Source organism: Rhinolophus ferrumequinum, chromosome 17 (genome assembly GCF_004115265.2).
Source record: "Rhinolophus ferrumequinum isolate MPI-CBG mRhiFer1 chromosome 17, mRhiFer1_v1.p, whole genome shotgun sequence".
Taxonomy (NCBI): Eukaryota; Metazoa; Chordata; class Mammalia; order Chiroptera; family Rhinolophidae; genus Rhinolophus; species Rhinolophus ferrumequinum.
The window spans coordinates 53507903-53519623 of record NC_046300.1 but is presented as its reverse complement, the minus strand read 5'-3'; the positions used below and the strand labels follow the sequence as shown (position 1 = coordinate 53519623).

The 11721-nt window shown below is 35.5% G+C and overlaps 1 pseudogene; it reads left to right on the top strand.

Annotated features, from left to right (window-relative positions):
- Positions 1 to 7847: 7847 nt before the first annotated feature.
- Positions 7848 to 10411, top strand: LOC117036706 (heat shock protein HSP 90-alpha-like; annotated as a pseudogene).
- Positions 10412 to 11721: the final 1310 nt, after the last annotated feature.

The following is an 11721-nucleotide window of genomic DNA, read 5'->3' as shown; positions in this document are numbered from 1 at the left end:
AGATAGACAATTCTCAAAAAGTGTACCTGCCAAGATGTGCTGGGAGTAACATGTACTAGATGTAACATGTTCTTGATGGAAGGCTTTTGCTTCATTTTGCTTTATTTACATATTTAAATAAAGGAGCCAGCAAGAGAAGGGAAGAATTTGAGTATACAAGAGAGAAAAGGATAATTAAGAAACTGAGAGAGTTATAAAGGATAGAAAGAATGGGATCCAGAGTCTTGGGTAAGAAGACTACATCCGTCATTAGAGGACAAAATAAAACAAAAAAAAACAAAGGAAGACTAGGATATGTAAGCTAATAAGTTTGTTGGGTGGAGTTGAGGGTGTTCTTTCTGATAATTTCTAATTGTCTCTGTGAGCAACAAATGAGCTCATTAGATGAGGAGAGGTAGGAGTGAGGTGTAGAGTGACTGCTTTGAGGAGACTGGAGAGTGGGAAACACCTGAAAACTTGCCAGAAGCACTGCCAAGAGCCTAATAAGATTGTGTGGTTTTCAACAGCAGCTGGTTCAAGTGTTGGCTTTGCTTATGAGCTCTAAATGCTAAGATTTGTGGACTGGGAGAAAATAGAGAAGTGAACAGACTGAATGTTCCTATGAGATGGAAGAATAATTGTTGAGGGAAGAGACTGCGAGACCTGAAATAATTAGACACTTAAATTTAAGATTACAAAAGTAGAGCAATTCCAGGTGGTGGTAAGATTCAGGGCTTGGCCACTGGAGTAAGGGGCTGAAGTTGGTGGAGAGAAGTATCATGGGAGTTGATAAGGTCACAGAAGTGAGATACTACTCCTGTTGGATAAGGTATAAAAGTCACTCAGAATAATGGTAAAAATTACAACAAAGAAACAATAAACAGATTGTCTTTACTTAACGTATGGAAAAGCTGTGATAAATGCCAAAATTGAAGTGTTTAAAAAAAAAAAGAAGAAGAAGAAAAGAAAAGACAGAGGAGGAAGATGTCATGAAGCCGTAAAACCAACTTGAAGAATTTCCAATGGCCAAAGCTTTTTGAGCAACAAAACAAAAATAGTACTGGATTATAGCACAAAGAGTAAAATAAATATCCACAAATTTATACTGATATAAATAAGTGATTAAATAAATAAGTAGGAAAGAAGGGACAAATATTCCATATAGAATAATTTTAAATAATAAATGTAGAAGGAGTGAGGAAAATAGAAAATCACCACAGCAATCATCATGGATAAATGCTAAAAGTTGGCATCACAACATTAAAAAGAAACAGAATATTTACATAGCCTCAGACTATCTTCCCAAACATATTTATTTATTACTGTGATTTTAATGTATGTCCAAAAATTTTTCAATATTTCTCCAGGAGGCAGAGCTTAACTCTCCTCCCCTTAAGTGTAGGCTAGATTTAGTGACTCACTTCTACTCAGAAAAAATATGAAAAAGGGAAAAAATAGTAACTTTACAGAAGAGAAATGCATCCAACACCACCTTAACCAAGTGATCAAGGTGTAGTTCACGGGCACAAAGCAATGATGACATCATGCTAATATGATGTGTCAGGAAGGGTACTTCACTTCTGTGGTCGTGTCTTCCTCAAATCCATAACCCCCGTCTAACCATGAGAAACATCAGCCAAACCCAAATTGAGGGATGTTCTACAAAACATCTGACCAGTAATCTTTAAAAGTGTCAAAGTCACAAGGAACAAGGAAAGGCTATGAAATAAGGAAAGGCAGACTGAAGGAGACTAAGGGGAGATGACACCTAAATGCAATGTGGATTGGATCTTGGGGAAAATAGACATTAGTGGAAAAACTGGTGAAGGAGGTCCAAACAAAAATGTGTTGTTTAATCAAATAGATGGCGATGGAAGGAGAACTGACTCCGGGTGGTGAACACACAATGGGATTTATAGATGATGTAATACAGAATCGTACACCTGAAACCTATGTAACTTTACTAACAAGTGTCACCCCAATAAACTAATAAAAAAAAAGAAATCTGTTGTTTAGTTAATTGCATTGTACCAATGCTAATTTCTTAGTTTTGATAAATGTACCAAGGTTAGATAAGAGAATAACATCAGGGGAAATTGGCTGAAGGGTATATGAGAACTCTGTATACTTCTTCACAACTGTTTTATAAATACGAATTCTTTCAAAATAAAAAAATTAAGAGAAAAGCTTTAATGAATGAGTAGCTAGGGCACCAGAACATTATCATGAAAAGACTAAGGGTGTAATAACTGTCAAAGCTGGCGAGCATGAGGTTGACCGGAATAGGAGGTTTTACAGACTGGTGAAGAAGGAGTCACCTGGAAAAGCATTATGGGGTGAGATGTGAGGTACCAGGCTAGCAACTCTGTGTTACAGCCTAACATTTATTTGACTTGATGCTGTTACTATGTTTGGAGGTCAAATAAAGATTAAAAAGGGTTCACTGCATTTGGTAATTATCTGATCCAAGTATTATGTGGACCACTGGTCCTGATTAGAAGGGCCATCATCCTTGAAATTTGTCAGTATCAGTCAGCTCCATTCCATTATCCATAGCAGATCTATGCTCTTTCCTGCTTCAAAGTTTGCAGCCCCCATGTACAAAGTTTTGTAAGGGATCTAAGGAAAGCTACAAGTCCTAAGCTGCTTTGCACAGTGGAAACGACCAACATGTTTGGAACCTCGTGAATGGTCAAGTTTTCTACTCTTTCCAGCTCTTCTCACCTTTGATTGCCTCCTACCAAGGGGTGAGATTTCGACTGAGTGCTGTAAATATTAGGTCACACCAGCAAAAATTTAACAAGGAAGGGAAGTTAAAAAAAAATTTGAGTTGAGTGTCTATAAAGTGTTTAAACTAGTAATAGATAGTTTTGCATAAATTATCTCAACGGGATCATTTTGAAAATATGAATAAAAACATGTAAAATTAGAGACAGTAAATACTATTTACTTTGCTAATTTAAAAAATAATAATGTATACTACTCTAAATTTAAGATTTAGGAAAAACAAGGGTTGAAAGAATGGGAAAGAAAATTTTTTACGGTACTGACTGACAGGTAGACACAGTAGCTTTAGACATCTTTTAATTCAACCCATGCTGTATTTATCATGGGTAAGAGCTGGCTCACAACGATGGCAGAATCACAACAGCAAACAGAGAGCCATGTGACAAAGGAGAATTTCTGGCAAAGGTTCAGAGTAGACAATGTTCACAACCAACAAAACAACTCAACTCTGGAATAATATTCATCACAAAGTTCCAAAAAGAAAAAAATAAGAACTCCTAACTTTTCACTTGATGGATCAGTCTGACAAATACAACTAGAATTAAAATGTATGATGATCAATAAGTGAAAGACAAATAATAGATTAGATAGACAGATAGATAGGTATAAAATGATAATAAATGTGTTCTAGAAACCAAATCTGAAACTTCAGTTTATAATATCCATTAGGCTAATAAAAAATGAAAAAAGGCTTTTTCTAAGACTAACAATATTTGAGTGCTTAAATAAACAATCGAAAAACAACCGCAATAAACCAATATTACAGATTTTTTTAGTGCTTGACTTTTGAGAAGCTTAAAGCGCTTTAAACCTAATGTCAGGTCCACTCTCAGAGAATTAAGTCGGAATCAGCATCATTATTAAATAAATCTGTTCAAAAGCACATAGCAAAAATGACTGAGCCAAATCAGATCCTAGTAGAGTGATCGTTGTATGCAACACAGAAGAGTTATGGTGAAAACCTGGATAGGCATAAATTTTTTTTCCGTAGCAAAAAATCACAAGCCAGAAACAAAAGAAAATTGTTAAGACAGAGATCCAAATCTCGAAATAGAAGATTTAGTGCCACCATTACAATCTCCCTGTCTTAACAAAAATGAAAAATTTGAACAGAAGGGGGACTTGTAAACTTTAATTTAGATGGTCCCTAACTAATAACAGAAATTTTGATAACTATCACATTCATATTTTCCTAGTAATTGTCTCTGAAATAATAAATGCAGTATTCTCGCATAACTCCAATTTTAAGACAAATTTAACACATAGTATGGGCCATATAATTCATTGGGATAGAGGTCATATAATACCTACATTTTAAATTATTCTAGTTAAATCAATAAACATGTTCAGATAATTTTATTAACTTTTGACATTGACACAACCAGGATTTTTTTTAAAAAATCTTTTTTATTGAAACACACATATAGAGAAGTGCACATATCTATTTTGTTTGTTTTTAATAGACTTTATTTTTAGAATAGTTTTATGTTCACAGTAATATTGAGCAGAAGGTACAAAGATTTCCCACAACCTCCCTTCCTCCACATATGCACAACCTTGCCCCCTCCTGCCCCCCACAGTAACATCCTCAACAAGACTGCTATGTTTGTTAAAACTGGTGAACCTACACTGACACATCATTATCACCCAAAGTACATAGTTTTCATTAAGGTTCACTCTTGGTGTTGTACATTCCATGGATTTGGACAAATGTATAATAACATGTATCCATCATTATAGTAACAAACAGAGTATTTTCACTGCCCTAAAAATCCTCTGTGCTCCACCTATTCATTTCTCCCTCTCCCTATCCCCCAGGCAACCACTGATACTTCTTTTTCTGTTCCATACTTTTGCCTTTTCCAGAACATCACATAGTTGGAATCATACAATATGGAGCCTTTTCAGATTGGCTACTTTGACTTAGTAATATGCATTTAAGCTTCCTTCATGCCTTTTCATGGTTTCATATAGCACATTTCTTTTTAGCACTGAATTTTATATTCCATTGTCTAGATGTACGACATTTTATTTTTCCATCCACCTACTGAAGAATATCTTGGTTGCTTTCAAGTTTTGACAATTATGAATAAAGCTGATATAAGCATCTATGTGCAATTTTTTGTGTGCACGTAAGTTTTCAGTTCTTTGTGGTAAATACCAAGGAGTGCGAGTTCTGGATCACAAGAGTGTATTTAGTTTTGTAAGAGATCGCCAAACTGTCTTCCAAAGTGGTTGTACCATTTTGCATTCCCACCAACAATGAATGAGAATTCCTGTTGTTTCACATCCTTTCCAGTATTTGGTGTTGAAAGCATTTTAATTTTGGTCATTTTGATAGGTGTGTAGTGGTATCTCATTGTTTTAATTTGCACTTTCCTCATGATCTATGATATGGAACATGTTTTTATATGCTTATTTATCATCAGTATATCTTCTTTGGTGAGTTGTTAAAGTCTTTGACCCATTTGTTAATTAGATTGCTTGTTTCTTGTTTTTTTGTTGAGTTTTAAAAATTACTTTTATATTTTAGATAATAGTCCTTTATCAAAAGTGTCTTTTGCAAATATATTCTTCCAGTCTGTGTCTTATCATCTTATTCACTTGACAATGTCTTTTGCAGAGCAGAATTTTTTAATTGTAATGAATTCCAGTTTATGAACTCTAAAATGTCACAGCCAAATCCAGGGTCATCCAGAATTTCGCCTACGTCATCTTCTAGTTTTATAGTTCTGCATTTTACATTTAGGCTTATGATCAATTTGGGGAGAATTTTTCTGAAGGATGTAAGATCTGTGTCTAGATTCACTGTTTTGTATATGGATGTCCAGTTGTTTGGCACCATCTGTTGAAAAGACTATCTTTACTCCAGTATTGTATTGCCTTTGCTCCTTTTATCAAGATCAGTTGCCTACCTTTATGTGGTCACATATCTTGAATATAAAGGATGGCAAATTTCATACACTGAATATACTCAAATAACCATGTTTTAAATATTATGGGTACATCCAACTAAAGACAAACTCTTCAGTTTTCCATATACATGTTCAAATATATCAAAAATATTTGCTGGCATTTTTATCCCTCATAAATATGTAACCATTTTTATCTCTTCTGAATTTTCTCTTTCACCTATCAATTTTAAGAAGTTGGACCCAAGTGTAAGAAAATAAAATTGTCTGGTAACCTGCAAATTTGACACTTAGCATATTCCTTATCCTACTTCATTAAGTACCCCACCCTATTCCAGATTGAGATTTGCTCATTTAAATGACTGAGATAACTTTATTCCAGGTCTCCTGGCTTTTCTACAAATCTTAGGCATTAATGATAATTCTCACTGCGTGGACTCTGAGTTTTGTTTGTAAGAATGAACTACAAAGGAATGATGGTCTTGTGGCTTTAATTCACATTCCTTGTAGCTGCAAGGGACACAGAGGTTGGCTAAACTTGGGACCAGGATAAAGTGGAATGAGGATTAGCTCAAGAGTAGCCACTGAAATTTTCAAAGTCTTCTCAAAGAAGTGGAGTCCTGAGCTGTAGGGGAACCAAACTATCTGAACCAAACTATCTAACATGATTAATACATAAAGCACTAACTCCTATGATTTCAAAAAGGGTACCCATGGAAGTCAGAGCTGCGATCTTGAAAGGATTTGGTTGCTCATTTTGAAAAACTCTGAAATGCTTCCATTGTGTGCATAAAGAGAAATAAACAGAGAACTCATGCAGAGGTAAAGACTCAGAAAAGTCATACAACAGAACACATTCAATAACACTGCTTATATGAAAATAAACCTGCTGGCTAATGCTGCCTGAGCTGGGTATGGAGGCCTAATGAGCTTGGGCAGCCACCCAAAAGGACCCATTCTGAGAACCTAACAATTGCTAGAAAGCAAACATTCAGCAGGGGTTTTCTTCAAAGGGTAAATAGAAAACAGTAGGGCTAGGGACTAATATAGTTGTGAAAAACACTAGCTTTTTCTTAGTGCCTATTCAGAAAACAGGCAGGTTTTCAACAATCCACGCTAAATGTGCAATGTTAAAAATTAATGAGTAATCACAATAACATGCATGTAATCACACAGTGATGGCTTAAAATAAATAGCAATGGGTTAAATTTCCTTCACTGTTTATGGAATTCTCTCTGAAATTCCTTTTTGGATCAACAGTGGCATTACTCTTGTATTATATATGTTAAAGGAATACATGCATACATGCATGAATGAAGTGAATTAACTAGTGATTGAACTTTGGAAGTTTTCATGCAGGGTTAATTTTCTATTATGAACTTGTGTATGCAAGAGTTGCAGTGTTTGCTCATTCCTGCAAAACAGATTTTGCTTTGTAAGCTGATTTCAGATTGCGTTACCATGGCATTTGTAGTATGGCTAAAAGGCCTACATCAGCATCATCCTTTCCTGCACAGGGTCTTTGGATGAGTTAGAAAAGGAGTCCCTTAAGGATGGATGTAGCTCCTTGGGCATGTGACTTGGTGAAAAGAAGGAGCTCAGGTATAAAGATAAAAGATGCCCCATTCTCTGGAAGACTTGGGGAGGTGGCGAGAGATTGGGCTGGATTTCCACCTCCATTACCTCATCTTTGTTGAAAGCATAAGTAGTATAACCTTCGCTCAGCCTAAAAGACCAGAGAATAATGATAAAGAAAAGAGCAAAAATCAGAACTTTCTTGATATTTTGTTTTGTGGGGTCATTTGCCACAGACCAGATTCTATTAATAAATGATATAATCAATAGTTGTAAAAACCACCTAACTGAATGTATTTAAATGTTAAAAATTCAAATTTCCCTCAAGTTGTTTTTCAATCTTTCTTATCAATATGATTTTTCCTGAAGGCAAGGTGAAATAAAATCATTAAAAGGGTCATAACCATACTATATGTGGTCACACAGACTTTTTAGTCTTATCTTATGAAAAATTTCAAATTAATATGTTATTGATACCCCAGTTATTTTTTTACTTCTCCTTTTGTATCAGTAAAGGTTATTTTTATTTCCTTCCCCTATGACTTCTCACTGGCTATTGTGATCAACTAAAATCCCCCATTCTAATTCTAAGAGATGGGATATACTCAGAGCAGGGAAAATGGAGAAATAGTGATGGAGAATGGTAATGGAATCTATTTTATCCTGAAGCAATAACAAAATGAATTCAATTTGCACAAAAGGATTCTGATTTGCAGCCAAAGGACTAGAAAGGTTCTTCTGTTTACTTTTCATTAGGAAAGTATACATGCTACATTCTTTTCTGGCTATCTTATAGCCATAAAATGAACTTGATCCTCCCAGCTGTTAGGCTCTGCTATCTGAGGCTTGTTCTGCATGTTGAAATAGAAAGAAGTGGACTGTAAGCCAGCAGATCCAGTTTCAAATTTCAGCTTTTTGACAGCTGCCCTTATTCTTGGCAAATCACAAAGTCTCTCTGTTTCCTGGCTATAAGATGGGGGTTGGGCTGATGAGGTGATTATACTAACAATAGCGGCTACCATTTATTGACAGCCTACTATGTACCTAGCACTAAGGTGAACACTTGCAGTAACACTATCTCATCTGACTCTTACAAGTCCATTTACCAAGTGAGTGATTTTTACAGGAGAGAAGCTGAGACTTGGGTGTGTCAAATAACCTACCAGAGTCCTAGAGCTGTAGGTATCAGTGCCAGGATGGAACCAGTGGTCTCACTTAAAGTCCATCTGGAATTGCTTCTTGCATATTTACGGGCTACCTAAAAAGCAATCTACAATATGAATTGCAGTCAAGAGCTATCTGCAGGTTTTCTTTTTTACACATACCTGTGTTTTAACTCCAGAAGCATACACTGAGTTTTCAAAAATGTTAGCGAAAAAGAAACATGACTGCTCTCTTAGCATGCCAAGGGTGGCTCTCTGTAGACTTGGGGAATATAAGTTATCACTGCCAAATCCACTGCTATGTCATATTATTAGGTATTTATATGTCTCATACTATAGATTCAGATTTCATTTTACACAACTGTTTTTCTTAAGAATTGATATGATGCAAAGAAAATATCACAAGCTATAAAGCCAATTCCAAAAGAAGAATTCTAGAAACATTTTGAAAAATGGTTCCATCATGAAACAACTCAGTAGTTTCTGAAGTGGCTGCTCTAGCTGGGAGAAGGTCTTTAAGTGATAAAGAAGTCATTGATGATGAGGCTGAAGAAAAGGAAGATAAACAGAAAGAGAAAGAAAAAGAAGAAAAAGAGTCCAATGATAAACCTGAGATAAGAGATGTTGGTTATGATGAAGAAGAAGAAAAAGAAAAGGATGGTGACAAGAAAAAAAAGATAAGGAGAAGTATGTTGACCAAGAAGAACTGAACAAGACAAAGCTTATCTGGACAAGAAATCCTGATGATATTACTAATTAAGAATATAGGGAATTCTACAAGAGCTTGATTAATGACTGGAAGGTCACTTGGCAGTGAAGCATTTTTCAGTTGAAGGACAACTGAAATTCAGAGCCCTCCTTTTTGTCCCAAAATATGCTCCCTTTGCCCTATTTGAAAACAGAAAGAAAAAGACCAACATTCACAGAGTTTTCATCATGGATAACTGTGAGGAGCCAATCCCTGAATATGTGAATTTCATTAGAGGTGTGGTAGACTCTGAGAATTTCCCTCTAAAAATTTCCTGGCAGATGTTGCAACAAAGCAAAATTTTGAAAGTTATCAGAAAGAATTTGGTCAAAATATTCACTGAACTGGCAAAAGATAAAGAGAACTACTCAGAATTTTATGAGCAGTTCTCTAAAAAATATTAAGCTTGGAATACATGAAGATTCTCAAAATTGGAAGAAGCTTTCAGAGCTGTTAAGATACTACGCATTTGCTTCTAGTGATGAGATGGTTTCTCTCAAGCACTATTGCATAAGAATGAAAGATAACCAGAAACATCGATTACGGGTGAGTCCAAGGGCCAGGTAGCTAAGTTTGCCTTTGTGAAACGTTTTCCAAGCACGGCCTATAAGTGATCGATATGACTGAGCCTATTGATGAGCACTGTATCCAACAGCCGAAGGAATTGGAGGGAAACACTTTAGTGTCAGTCACCAAAGAGGACTTGGACCTTCCAGAAGATGAAGAAGAGAAAAGGAATCAGGAAGAGAAAACAACACAGTTTGAAAACCTCTGCAAAATCATGAAAGACATCTTCGAGAAAAAAGTAGAAAAGGTGGTCATGTCGAACCGATTAGTGACATCCCCATGCTGCATTGTCACAAGCACATATGGCTGGACAGCAAACATGGAAAGCATCATGAAGTCTCAACTCTAAGAGACAACTCAACAATGGGTTACATGGCAGCAGAGAAACACTGGAGATAAACCCTGACCATTCCATCATCAAGACCTTAAGACAAAAGGCAGAGGCTGCCAAGTCTGTAAAGGATCTGGTCATCCTGCTCTAAGAAACTGCACTCCTGTCTTCCGGCTTCAGTCTGAAAGATCCCCAGACACATGTTAACAGGATTTACAGGATGATTAAACTTGGTCTTGCTATTGATGAAGATGACCCCACTGCTGATGACAGTAATGCTGCTGTAACTGAAAAGGTGCCACTCCTCGAAGGGGATGATGACGTGTCATGCTTGGAAGAAGTAGACTAAGCTCTGCCTAAAGAATGGCTGGTACATGTGTTGAATATTTTACCTTCATTTCCTCTGATAATATATTTTCAAGAATTTTTAAAAATTTTATTAGCACTTTAAAAATCTGCATGGCGTGACAATAACTACTTAAAGGAAACATAAGATTTCTTTCTACTTTTAAGTGTATAATACTGTGATAACCTCAGACACTAAATCAGAGCTAGTTTTTCCTTTCTAGTTTCATGTTGGCTTCTTTTAACAGATCAAGGTTCTGTTTGTTGTAAGATGTATGTAACATAATGTTAACTTTGTGGTCTAAAGCATTTAGCTATCAAGCAGATTCCTTAATAGACCAAATCTTTTGTCACTGAAAGGTTCTGAGATATACTATGATGTTTAAAAGAAAACTATTGGTTAAAACAACTTTAATCTCCTACGATTTTTTTCAAACCTTCCATCCCCTGTAGTTATTAACTGCATGTACTGGCCTCTAGAAATTAGAATGTTAAGCTGAGCCAACTTGATGGGAGTAACTATCCATAGAGCTTCTTTTCCCAAGAAAAGTACTGTTTAGAGGAGCAAAATTATAAGCCTACTTAGTCATGTTGTAAAGCTGTTTGAAAATAACTAGAGAAAGTTTTGTGAATGGAAATATAGTGCTCAAGTCACATTCTGGTTTAAAAGGTTGTGACAAATACAGATAAATTTTTAAAAAGCAATTGTATTTCTGTATACTTGCAATGAACTATCTGAAAATGAAATTAAGAAAAATATGCACTTACAAAAACATCAAAAGAAAATATTTAGGTATAAATTTAACAAAAAAGTGCAAAATTTATACACTAAAAACTACAAAACATCATTGAAAGAAATTAAAAACCTAAATAAATGGAAGACATCCCACGTTGTAAGACTTAATATTATTGGAAGACTTAATATTATAAAGATGGCAATACTCACTAAATTGGTGGACAGATTCAAGGTAATTCCTGATAAAATCTTAGCTGCCATTTTTGCAGAAATTGACAAGTTGATCTCATAATTCATATGGAAATGCAGGCAACCAGAACAGCTAAAACAATTTTGAAAAAAAGAATGAAGTAGGAGGACTCACACTGCCCGATTTCAAAAGTTACTACAAAGCCACAGTAATGAAGATAGTGTGGAATTGACATTGGATGGACTTACAGATTAATGGAATAGACTTGAGAGTCCAGAAATAAATCCATGTTAAACTGATTTTGACAAGAGTGCCAAGACCATTGAATGGGGAAATAGTAGTCTTTTCAACAAATGGTGCTGTGATTACTGGATATCCACGTGAAAAA